The sequence below is a fragment of the Alexandromys fortis genome, unplaced genomic scaffold (assembly GCF_014885135.2).
Source record: "Alexandromys fortis isolate MF-2015 unplaced genomic scaffold, M_Fortis_MF-2015_v1.1 scaffold_2_1_26212458, whole genome shotgun sequence".
NCBI lineage: Eukaryota > Metazoa > Chordata > Mammalia > Rodentia > Cricetidae > Alexandromys > Alexandromys fortis.
Genome location: NW_026067930.1, coordinates 10,442,602 through 10,454,873, shown reverse-complemented (window position 1 = coordinate 10,454,873; position 12,272 = coordinate 10,442,602). Strand labels below are relative to the sequence as shown.

The following is a 12,272-nucleotide window of genomic DNA, read 5'->3' as shown; positions in this document are numbered from 1 at the left end:
CAGAATCATCTGCACCACTTGATCTAAATGTTGTCATTCCAGAAAGATCCACTGATGTCCAGCGTTAAATGGGTAATGTTACAACCCTGTCCTCTAGGGTTGGCGAAGAGAAGGGGTAGTCCTAGGGATCTCTCAGACTTTTCTTCCCTCTGCACTCAAAAGTTGTGTTTGCTGGTGCCCTGCATTCTTGTTGCAGTAGACACTGTGCGCAGAACATCTTCAGGGTCTGCATTTGAGTTTAAGGCTGGAGTCCTGCTCTATTCACAGCAGATGGGAAACAATTCCACGGAAGTGTTCTGGGTATATCGAAAGAGCAGCTCAGAGTAGGTGATAGCTGAGTTTGTCCCCTGTTAGCTTTACTTAAGATCTTTAGAAATGGAATAACAGAAAGACATGTGGCAAATTGGTATTGTTGAACTTGCTTTTGGGTGTTTTCCAATATATTCTTGTATGGATTTTGCACCATCATTTGTCCTGTGACAATAAAGGAAGTGAGTGGCAGAGGTGAGGATTGCATCCTGGTGATGGGGAACACAGCCCAGCCTGAACCTGTAGCTGTGGTGCTCTACCACCCCACCTCAGAGCCTCTACCGCTTCCACACAGACAAGATCTACTCCGTCAACACACCGAGCATCAGTGTCCTCAGGTCACACTGTACTATTCATGTGCTCATTTTTGTAATGCATTCTTGTGTGTGTATTTGTGTGCAAATGTGTGTGTGTAGGAAATGTGCATGTGTGTGCACGTATGCATTTGTATGTGCATGTATTTGTGTGCAAGTGTGTGTGTGGGAGTGTTCATGTGTGTGTGTGTGTGTGTGCGTGTGTGTGTGTGTGTGTGTGCACTTGTGTAGGCTAGAGGGCAACCTTGGCTGTTGCTCTGTAGATGCTGTCTCCTTAACTATGATAGTGTTTCTTATTTTATCATTGCCCTCGAGCTTTCCAAGTAGGCTAAGCTGGATGGTCAACCAGTCAGTGCATTCCAGGGATCTGCCTGTCTCTATGTTTTTTATTTTTATTTTTTCCCCACTGGCGTTACAATCCTGTACTACCATGGTGAGTTTTATTTTTATTTTTGCTTTTTGAGCATAGGTTTTGTGTGTGTGTGGGGTTTAAACTTAGTTCCTAATGTATAAATTGAACTATCACACTAACCCTGTGGCTTAACACTTGAAGCTGATGAAAGGGAGGGATGCATGTTGCACAGCCCAGAAAAAAGAACTGACTTCCTAGTGGCTCTAAGAAATTAGAAATAAGTGACTGAATGCATGGAAAGGGCTCGTGACCATGGCTGAGGATTGGTTATATTTCATTTCAGATATTCATGCAGCATTTCAGGGTGAACTAAGCCCTGTTGCCTGTCAGAAGTTTCATTTTTATCTCTTCTCACAAAAGCATCCCCAGGAACATTGTATCATCTACAGTTAGGGTAAAACAAGGTTCTGAGAGCCACTGGCTCTTCGGAAAACAGCTCAGGACATTCGGGAGCCATGGTCACCACCTGGGTTCTCCAACCCCAGTCGTGTGGGAGAAGATGCCCACATCCAGGCCTTGCTGCTAATGGGCTCAAGTCCTCATGGAGATGCTCACGGGACCATTACCAGAGATACTTCAGACAGAGGCAGAGCTACGGAAGGGGAACATGAGGTATGAACTGGGATGTGTAAAGGTGGAAATCCAGTGGTGGTGACTGTCTCCACACACTCCTGGGATGTTCAGACTCTGGGCATTAGGGGAGGTTGAGGTGGGGATTCTTTCAAAGCAAGTGAATCAGCTCCCACTCATAACTTTGTAGCTGCCAGATACTGGAGTGTCAGGAATACACATCTGGGTTTACAAGCTTAAGCTTGACTGTGCCCCGTCTAGGTAAACTTAGGCAAGGCATTTCTCCCTTTGAGCCTCAACTTTCTCATTGGAGTGACAGGAGACAACATTTGACTCCAAGAAGCAGAGATGCCGAGTGGAGAGCAGATGTTCAATGTGTCAGTCAGTTTTCTGGTGGCAAAGTGCTGACAGAAATGACTTCAAGTAAGGACAGATGGCTTTGGGCTCATCGTTTCAGAGCTGTTAGCCCACGGTCTGTCCCCATCAATTCTCACCCATTGTGAAACAACATTATAGCCTTAGAATGTGTAAAATTGGAGGCCTCTCACATGCCAGGGGCATGCAAGGGGTTGGAAGAGACTGGGAAGCAGGTATAATCTTCAAATTCATTCCTCCAGTGACAAACTTCACGAGGCTGGGCTCCACTTTCTAAAGGTTCCATAGCGTCTCAGATAATGACACTATCTGGAGACTAAACTCTCAGCATGTGAGCCAGTAGGAAGCCCTTCATATCCATACCATATAACCCATAACTTTGCATATTGTTGCGTAGCAATTTCCTTCAAGATTGAAACATTCTGTATTGCTGGCAAGCCCCTTAAGCTAGAAGGGAAACTGTAGGAAGTTAAGGCCTACCAGGCTGACAAACAAGCCAACCCAGAGTCTGCCTGGTGGTGTCAGATATCCTGATTGTGCCTAGCCAATGAGGTGCGACCATGTGATGTCAACAGATTGGAATGACTAGGTGATGCTCTGGAGGGTATATAAGATTCTCCTTGTTGCTAAATAAATGAATCTGCTGTTTCCCTTTCGCCTGACTCCCACCAGCAGTAAACAACCCAAAATAGCTTCAGGAAGTCCCTAAAACTGACCAGATTCACTTGCCCCTCCCTCCCAAGAGTAAACCATGGAATATTCCTCTATACTGTGTGAATATGTGATTGGGTTAATAAAGAAGCTGACTGGCCAATAGCTGGATAGGTAGAGGTTAGGTAAAACTTGCAGAAAAAAAAAGAGAGAATGTGGAACAAGAGAAGGAATCTTTCAGAATTGGGGGGGGGATGCAGAGAGAAAGAGATGTACTTGTCATACTGGGAAAAGATATCAAGCCACGAGGCAGATCATAGACAAGAAATATGGGTTAATTTAAAATGTAAGAGATAGCTAGCAACAAGCCTGAGGTATTAGGCGAGCATTTATAATTAATATTAAGCCTCCTTGTTGTTATTTGGGAGCAGCTGCTGAGACACAGAAGTGCCCATCTACAGTAAACAATAAAGACTGCTTAGAGTCTCTCTCAGAGGAACTAAGCTATAAAGAAGACACTGAACCAGGCAAGTGCTTGGAAGAAGCGGAGACATGCCAAACTGACTATAAGAGATCAAGGGAGTCACTTAGAGAGGACACTGTTCAACCTTTTGAGTCACCTGCAGGCCGTGCAGCATGCTCCAGGTTCCCAGCTTTTGGGATCTGTCACCCAGTGGGGACAGATTTTTCGGACACAGCTGTCTTTGAGGCATTTCTGTTCCTGTAAGTAACCCTCCTCCACATTCCCGACTAACACCAGAAAACTCATTGGTTCACCAGTTGGACTTTGGTGGTATCCATACTTTTGTATGTCATGAACTCCCTATCTGGTGTAAATACACTTGTGTGGTATATGTCCTCAGGAAACGTCTTGTCCTAAGCCATTTTCTAGCCCTAAAATTGTCATGTTTTATAGATACAAAATAATTGCATATTTACATATACAATGTGGTACTTTGAAATACATAATTAGCACGTTAGCATGATTAGAATATTCATTATGTCGAACTTTTATCGTCTCTTTGTGGTAAGAATATTTAAGATTTTCCCTTCTAGATATTCTTAATCAAACAACATATGGTCATTAATTATAGTTACCTTACAGGGCAATCAAACATCAGAAGTTACTTCCCCTATCTAACATCGCATCCACTGGCTGGTGTCTCCCCAAATTTCTCTTTTCATTGCTCTCAACCTCTGGTGACACCAGTCTTCTACTCTGAACTGTTGAGATAAAGTCTTTCAAAGTTCTACCCGAGTGATGTTAAGTGGCAGTTACCTTTCCTCCATGTTTATCCATATCCTTGTAAATGACAAGACTTCAGCTGTCCTTTATGTTGTGGAAATAGTTTACATTTCCTGTGGCCACTGTTCCATTAATGGACTCTTAGGTTCTTTCTGTATCTTGACTACCACGAATAACACCACGATAAGCATGCAGGCTCGGATGCCTCTCCGTCGTGATTAGTTGCTTTCCCCTGGTGTAGAAGCACTATTGGGATTTCCCCATTACCTGCCAGTTCTGCCTTGCTCTCGTTTATTGAGAAGCATCCATGCTGTTTCCCATAGTGGCTAGGCTAGTTTACCTTCCCACAAACAGTGTTTATTGCCATCTGTCTTCTTGTGAACAGTAGCTCTTACTGGAGAGAAGTAGAATCTGTTGGTGGCTTTGAATTCTCTTTTCCCAGAGAGATACCACCAGTTGTTGTGATTGTTTCCTTTGTTTCTTCTGCCACTGTTGAACTTGAGCAAGCACGTGGCATGACCACATTTTTTTTTTTTTTTGTTTCAGGAAATCAGTGGAGGTATAGCATGAGGAGCGGTCCTGACCATGACTAAATGCTTCGAGAGGTCAGGGAATAAAGAGGAGGGACGGAGTGTGTAAGAGGATCTGCAGGAGTCTGGAGAGACCAGGGAGGAGGATAATGTCCCTGACAGCATCCTCTCCTGGGGCTGTGGACTCTCCCTCCAGCTGTCAGTCACGCGGCCATCCTTCCTGCCTGCACTTTGTGATTTGGACAAGGAATTATAAATAACACATAATGAAATCTGAAAGCTTCCCGAACTTTAAAGAAGCAAGAAAAATCATAGGAAACAGAAGAAAAGATAAGGCATGCTGGACTAATAATAATGAACCATGGGAACGTCTTGAGCTCAAAGACTAACATCCAGGTAGGTGGCAAAGGTGGAAAGATGTAGTCTTTGCCAAAGATATCACACAAACACAGATATAGATATAAACACACACACAAATAGATTAAAAGAGTAGGAATAGTAGATTTTCTTAAATATGGAGTTTTTAAAGGCTATAATAGTCAGGGGAAATAAAATTGGTAAAGACTGAAAAAATAGGAAGGCTAGTGGTAGAGAAGAAATAAAGGGTATAAACAAATCTTTAGAAAATAGACCAGGTGAAAAATGAAGATAACAATGTTTACATGAGATATTTAATAGGCCATAGTACAAATTGAAAAAGCCATTAACGTGTTGTAAGTATATGTGCCATTTATGTTCAGAGAGGTAAACATAGCAGTGGCCGAGTATTCCAAGAGTGTTTCCAGACTGAGAGCTCAGAGAGCCCATCCAGCCTCCTGACAAGCTATCTTGAGGTTGTTTACACATCCAGACACGTTTTAGACACTGTACTTTGAATTTTTCAAATACTGCTTTAACGGATGATCTGTGTTAAATAATAGTAAGGTATTACCTCATAAATGCTAAATAATTGCTCAGTGTCATAGACCTAGCAAGTGGCAGTAGGATGACCAAATTACCTATGCTTGCTGCAGCTTTGCTTCCAATCCTGGAAAGGGAACTCCCATTCCTGACCTCATGCATGGGCCCACCAGCCACAGGATAGTAAATCAGGCTCTGGGAAGCTGGCAACCTAAGAATGACACACACACACACACACACACACACACACACACACACATATATTTAAAGAATTGAGAAGGAAGGAGAAGAAAAAGCAGGGAAGGAGGAGAAGCAGAAGATGAACAGCAGAATAGAGGGGAAAGTTACTGTGTGTTTGGAAAAGCCTAAAATAATGACTGCTTTGCTCATGAAATATTTGAAAAAGAAACCCAAAAATCAAAAACCAAACACTTATTGACCCCTGGCCCTCAGCACCTCTGACACTCTGGAATGACAGCAGAGGAAGAAGGTGGGACTAGGCCAAGTGGTGTGTGTGTGTGCGTGTGTGTGGTGTGTGTGTGTGTTTCATGGGTCAAGCAAAGGAAACAGGATATATAATATCTGCTTGTGAAGAATTGTGTGTAGACTGGACCATCAGTTTACTGGCTTCCAACTCAGTGATCAGGGATTCAAAGGTGCCATGGAGAGAGTGAGTGAGGGGAAGGCTGCTGACGGCCATGCTTAATTCTGCTGAGAAGCCAGCTGTGATAAGAACCAAAAACAGACTGACTTCAGCCATGCCCAAGTCACTGGATACCATAAAACTGGTGCTAGCTGGATTCACATCCCCCAGAGTCCATTTGGAATGAGTTTGAACGGGAGAAAAGGAAGCAGAGGCTTTAGGAGTATTGTTGTAGGAATTCCTAAGAAACTAGCCAACAGCTGGGAAACAATAAATGATTAAAGATACTGAGTTAATTATTTTCTATCTTTATCTCTTAGCCTGGCCATGGTGAGTTTTATGGTGACGGCTATACTCTGGTTAAGAAGGAAACTTGAATATGGGCGAATTATGGGAAGGCTTGCTGGAATGGCTAGAGTGGATTTTATTTGCCACACCTCAGAGAGATAAGGTTCAGCGAAGCAAAGTAGTCAGACAAAAGATGACGTCTTTAGAGCAAGAATAGAAATAGAGAAGAAAAATTATCTGGAACCTTCCTTTTAATGACCTCTTAAGCTTCATCCTTTATCTTTTTGCTTTCCCCAGATTCACCTCTCCCTCACCTTCCTTTCTTGTTGAAACCATACTACTGTCTTGGCATGAGCTCTTCAGAGCTCCTTCCACTATCTGTCCTGTAAGAACCTACTCACCTAATGGAGGTCAAGATTCAACTGAGTCAACCGTTTGTTCCTCCTCATCTTATAGACACTACCTGTGCAGAGCCCTGTCACTGTCTGACATGCTACTAACTAGCCCTGGGCTGTGTATGATGGCCTCTCTGCCTCTAGAGCTTTGCATGATGCTTGCATTTCTCTGGCTTCCTGTTCATCCATACTCATGTACGAACTGAGTGCTTGCTATAGGGTGGACAGTGTGCTAGGGTTATCTGTGGGTGAACAAAATAAACCCAGACCACTCCCTCTTGCAGCTTGAAGGCTAGTCTTGCTGCAGACTTTGAAATATGTGTGTTGACGGAGTGAACTAGCTTGGATGAGGGAATTAAAGGGAGTTTGTGGTTTCTGGTGGACACTGAATGGAGAAGAAGGAAGACGTACGTTCTCTTTGCTATTCTTTCTCAACTGCCTGGGGTGCTTTGATGACTTAGAATTTTTAGGGGATGGGAGTCAGAATGCAATCTTGACTTTCCTTATCACAGTCTATTTCAGCTTTAATGGAATCACTGGCTGGTTGTCCATAACCAATGTGCCAGGTGGGATCCCTTGATGTGAGGACACAGAACAGGTTTTTGTCCTTCTGGAGTTTATATTCCTATGAATTAGGGTGTTTCAGAGAGAGAGAGAGAGAGAGAGAGAGAGAGAGAGAGAGAGAGAGAGAGAGAGAGCCTCTGTGACTTAGAGTTATTCTGAGGATAAATCAGACAATGTCGTAGAGGACTCCAGTTGGTGGGTAATTGGAACCTGGCAGCCAGCAAGTGTTAATTCTTCATGAGTGGCTAAGAGATGAAATGAAGAGCTCACACACAAAGTGCTTAGCATCTGCTTGAAGCATAGCCAACACCCCACATGGCAGCCACTAGCGCCACTACCTTCTATCCTACCCAAGTTGCCTCCACATCAGGGCACTGAGGAGACTAGGAAGGATCCTGGGGCACTTGGCACTGTGTCTCTCCAGCTCAATCCTTTATGTGTGTTCTCTCTCTCTCTCTCTCTCTCTCTCTCTCTCTCTCTCTCTCTCTCTTTTCTCTCTCTCTCCCATTTTTTGACACAAGGTTTCTTACTCTACCTAGTCCTCTTGATCCTGGAAATCTACGAATTCCTTGATCCTGGCTTGGAAGTGAGGCCCCTGAATCCCCCTGTTTTTGCCCCTCAGCCAGGTGTTCACTGTCAAGCCCAGCTTTTTTTACATGGTTGCTAGGGATCCAAGTTAGAATCTTTGCTTAGCCACCACTTTACTCACTGAGCCGTGTCTCCAGTCTCCAGGCCCCCTTTTGATTCTTTTCTCCCCTCCCCATGCACTTTCTGGCTTCGAGTTACATAGGGTAACTTGAAGTTAGCTGGATCAGTTTACTGGCTATTCACTTCCTCTAGGATTTGCCTTTCTGTGCCCCATTCTGTACTTCCCAAACTGATTCCTCTGGGTTGGATTTTTCAGGGTCACCCTCAACTTCCATGTGATTTCTGACTAGTGCAGGAGGAAGATAGGGTAATCTGGGGAAGAGACAGGGATGAAGGGAAGATGGGAGAGGGGAAGGAGGAGCGGGGAAGGAAGGAGATTCATTTATTCTACAGTTTTGAGTAATGACTATGTTCTTCTAAAGTGTTGAAATTCTTATTGAGATCTGCTAATACCACCCACACCCTTGCCTCTTCAAGTTCCTAGAGCAGAAACAGTTTCCTTATGGCTCAGGGGTGGGTAGCTAATCAAGATGTGTGCCTGGAGTCTTATCTTTGCCTGAGCTCACATCATTTACCCTTTCAAATGTCTATTTCCTGATGGAACCCTGGAAGACACACTACAAGCCCTCTAACATCTCCAGACCATTGGACATTTAGTTCCTTTCCCTTGAATTGTCCACTATCTAGAAGCATGCATGTACACACACACACACACACACACACACACACACACACACACACACACACACACCTCTACATTCCTAGGACTTGATATGGAGTTAAAAAACTCTCTTTGAAACTCTTCCCTGGTAGTCCCCATTCATGTGCTGTCTGGCTTCAGAGCATGCTCTTACCACATTGCCTCAGGGCTTCTATCAGTTTTGGGGTCTCATCTGTGGATTTGGGGGGGCAGTGGTTGCTGTCTGCCACTGCTGGGTCTCTGTACTTGACATGCAGTGGTCAGTCAGTAAATTTGTGTTGACAGTTGTCTGAGGAGCAGCTGGGATACATGGTAAGAGAGTCACTGAAGAGGCACAAGTGACCTCCGCATGCCTGTCACTGTAAGGAAGGTTGTTTCCTAAGGGAAAGTCATATGTCTCATCAAGAGACTGCATTTCTGGGCAGTGAGGATTTTCCAGGTTCATTCAGTCTGGCAACCATGAGAGTTTCCCCTATAACTTGCTCCTCCTAATGAAGAACCCATTAATCCAAAGGGTTTCATAAATATGGTCCTTAGGCTTACACATTTGCTTATGGGAACTCTTTGGGAAGCTTGCATTTTTATATTACCAAAGCCCTTGGTAACAGATAAGTCATTTTTCTGTGTCACTAAGTACTGGGTTCAATGTTGGAAAAATAAGGAAAAAAAATTCAAGACAAAACAAGTAACAACAATAGGTTCATTTCAACCCCGCTTAGGTCACCATGATGTCAAATGGTGAAACTTCAAAATGAATCACCCCCAAAACACTGTAATCATGTCCCCAGAAAGGTGAGTGCCAAGGCCAAATGACAGCTCTTCCCAGAGGCATTTTGCTCCAATATAGCATCTTAGTTTCTTGTGATACTGATAATTTAGAACATATTGTGATTCCTGTTTACAATGAATAAATACATGAGATTCGTTATATGAAACCAAAAATAGGAAGAGAAACTTACCAAGTCTAAAAGAGATTAAATTGAAAATGAGAAGCCATGCCCAGGAAACAGCAGCGACATAACAACAAATGGGCATCAGAAAACACGACACTTCCCTTGCAGAAATGCCTTTACTGCGCTGATTGATTAGCTGTATCAGCTAAGAAAGAACACATGTTACTAAATAGCTATTAGGAATATTAGTGGCTCAGACAGGAAATCAGAGTCCTTTATACACAATGCCAGGATGGCGTGCATGGATTTTGTTATGCAAACTCACAAGTGCCAGGTCTTTCAGCTTCTCAGACCTATTTGTAAGGTAAAGAAAAGGGTCTGTTTTCCTACCATGGAACTGTAGTAGTATCTGGAGATGTCTCTGGTTATTGCCATTGGGATGGTGAGGTGTGCTGCTGGCATTTGGTGGTGCAGGAGGACAGCAATGTTATGTATAGCAAGACAATCTCGCTTCCTCCAATAGAGATTCACTTGACTCCAAACACCAGTAACTGGAGACTAAGAAACCCCCTCTGTCAGCGTAGCAGCTGTATAACGAATGGCAGAGTATAACAAATACTCAAGGTATTATCACCAGATTAGCGGGCAACACATTTTGAAAACCTTAGTTTTCAAAATCCCTTTACATCCAGAATATAGTGACTCTATTTTAAACATTTCAGCATTCATTATGATGGTGTGTGTATGTGTGTGTGTGTGTGTGTGTGTGTGTGTGTGTGTGGTGTGGTGTGAGTGTTTGTGGTGTGGTGATGTGCAGTGTGTGCGATGTATGTATGTGTGTATGTTGTATATGTATGTGTGGTTTGTGATGTGTGGTGAATGCATGTGTATGGTGTGTTATGTGTGTATGGTATGTTATGTATATGTGGTATGTTGAGTGTGTTTATGTGTTTGTGGGGGGGGGACAGAGGTCAATCTTAGGTATTATTCCTCAATAGCCATCCTCTTGGTTATTTGAGAGACTGCCTCTTAGGTTAGCTAGAGTGACTGGCCTCCCAGCTCCAGGGATCTGTCTCTTTTCATTGAGTCAGCACCAGGGTTGCGGGAATGCCTGATTTTTTAGGTGAGAATCGAACTCAGATTCTAGTGTTTGCTGCATAGGCACTTTACAACTGAGCTATCTACAAGCTCAGCCCTCATCCCCACAATTCTGATCTTGCCATATGGGGTTATTTCCTTTGTGTAAATGTGACTTTAAATCTATTTTTTTGACCCACATCCTAGCTATACAAACATCATCAGAACAAAGTTTTTATCTCTCTTCTAGCAACTCAAGTCTGAGAAGGAAGACAGACAATGGGACATTAAATCAGGATACAGTGGTTGAATATGATTGTGAAGTCACATGAAGAATAACCATATGCGGTGTGAGAACAGTTAATATCACTTAACATCTTCCAAACCATTACGAAAAGCCAATGACATGAGTGCTATTGTTGTTATTAGAGTCAACATAGATATTGTTCAACCAGAATGATTTTGACAGTGATAATTCTTTTAAGGTTCAAAGCATATGATATCTGGTTATGATCGTCTGAATTTTATGGGTAAGGAAAATAAGGTAAAACATACTATGTCCCCAGCTCAGGACATCTCCTATATAGGTGGAAGTGCAAGGATTGCAAGTCATTCATTCAGGTTCCAGACTCCACTTCTGGAAGTACTAACTACAATGGTCTATAAAAATAGTGGAAAGCAATAGAATCCACAGAGGTTATGGAATCCAAGGCAGTTTCCCGGAAAGGATAGAGTTGAAGCTCAAACATGACTAATGAGTATGAGTTAGGAAATCTAGAGATAGAGGTCCAGTGTTTTGAAAGAGCAGTGTATAGAATAGAAAGAATAGCAAGAACGTTTGGCAGGGTATAAAAGACTAGCAGTGTAGCAAGAAAGATTTAACTTTGGAGAGGCTGGCAATGGATATGACAGCTGGGAGAGGCTGAGGAGGTTACCAACTCCACCAATTTCTCTATAACGCACTGTGCTTATCCTATTACGTCTCTCAGTGTATGGCCTTCTTGTCTTAAATGGATAAAAAAAAAACAGTTGAAAGTTCTAATTTGTTCCATAATTGTATTTCATAATGGAGTAGGAGGTTCACCTGATTTAAAAATCCTTTCTTCTATGTGATTGTGTCCACTCTTCACATTCAGAAAATTTGTACTTCATAATATTAGGACTCACAAACATACCCCCAAACACAGATATTATTCCCAAAGTCTACCTACGAGCATACATATTGACACAGTTAGCTTTAGGAGTTCTATTTTCTTTCTACAAGCTTTACACAAAGCAGCTGTTATTTTTCAAGGAGAACCAAGATTCAGGTCCAGACATGTTGTGTCATATTCGCATAAGGCATGCAAAGGAAGACTGTTTCTTTGAACTTGCTCTATGAGGGGGAAAATTATAACACAGTGGAATTTTCATACATATACATTTAGAATTAAATTAACATTAACATATCTATATATAAAATTGACATATATAAAAGAAATATATACATAAATTTAAATTTTATTTATATAAACAAAATGTATAATTGACCTATATATTAAAGAAATAGATAAATTTTATATAAAGTATGTATATACTTGTATATGTATTTGTCATGTGTATATATACATATACATACATATATATGCATACACATACACACATATATACACAGACATATATATATATACATATTCATACATAAGACAAATTTTGGATTGGGATGCAGGGAGAGATAGAAAGGAAAGACTTGCATAGGTAAAGCATCCCAAACAATG

The 12,272-nt window shown here is 42.2% G+C and overlaps 1 protein-coding gene across 1 annotated transcript in view; it reads right to left on the bottom strand.

The window, feature by feature from the left end:
- The window catches only part of Adcy8 (adenylate cyclase 8), a 202,978-nt gene that overhangs the window by 165,845 nt on the left and 24,861 nt on the right, over positions 1-12,272 (bottom strand). The window lies entirely within an intron of this gene.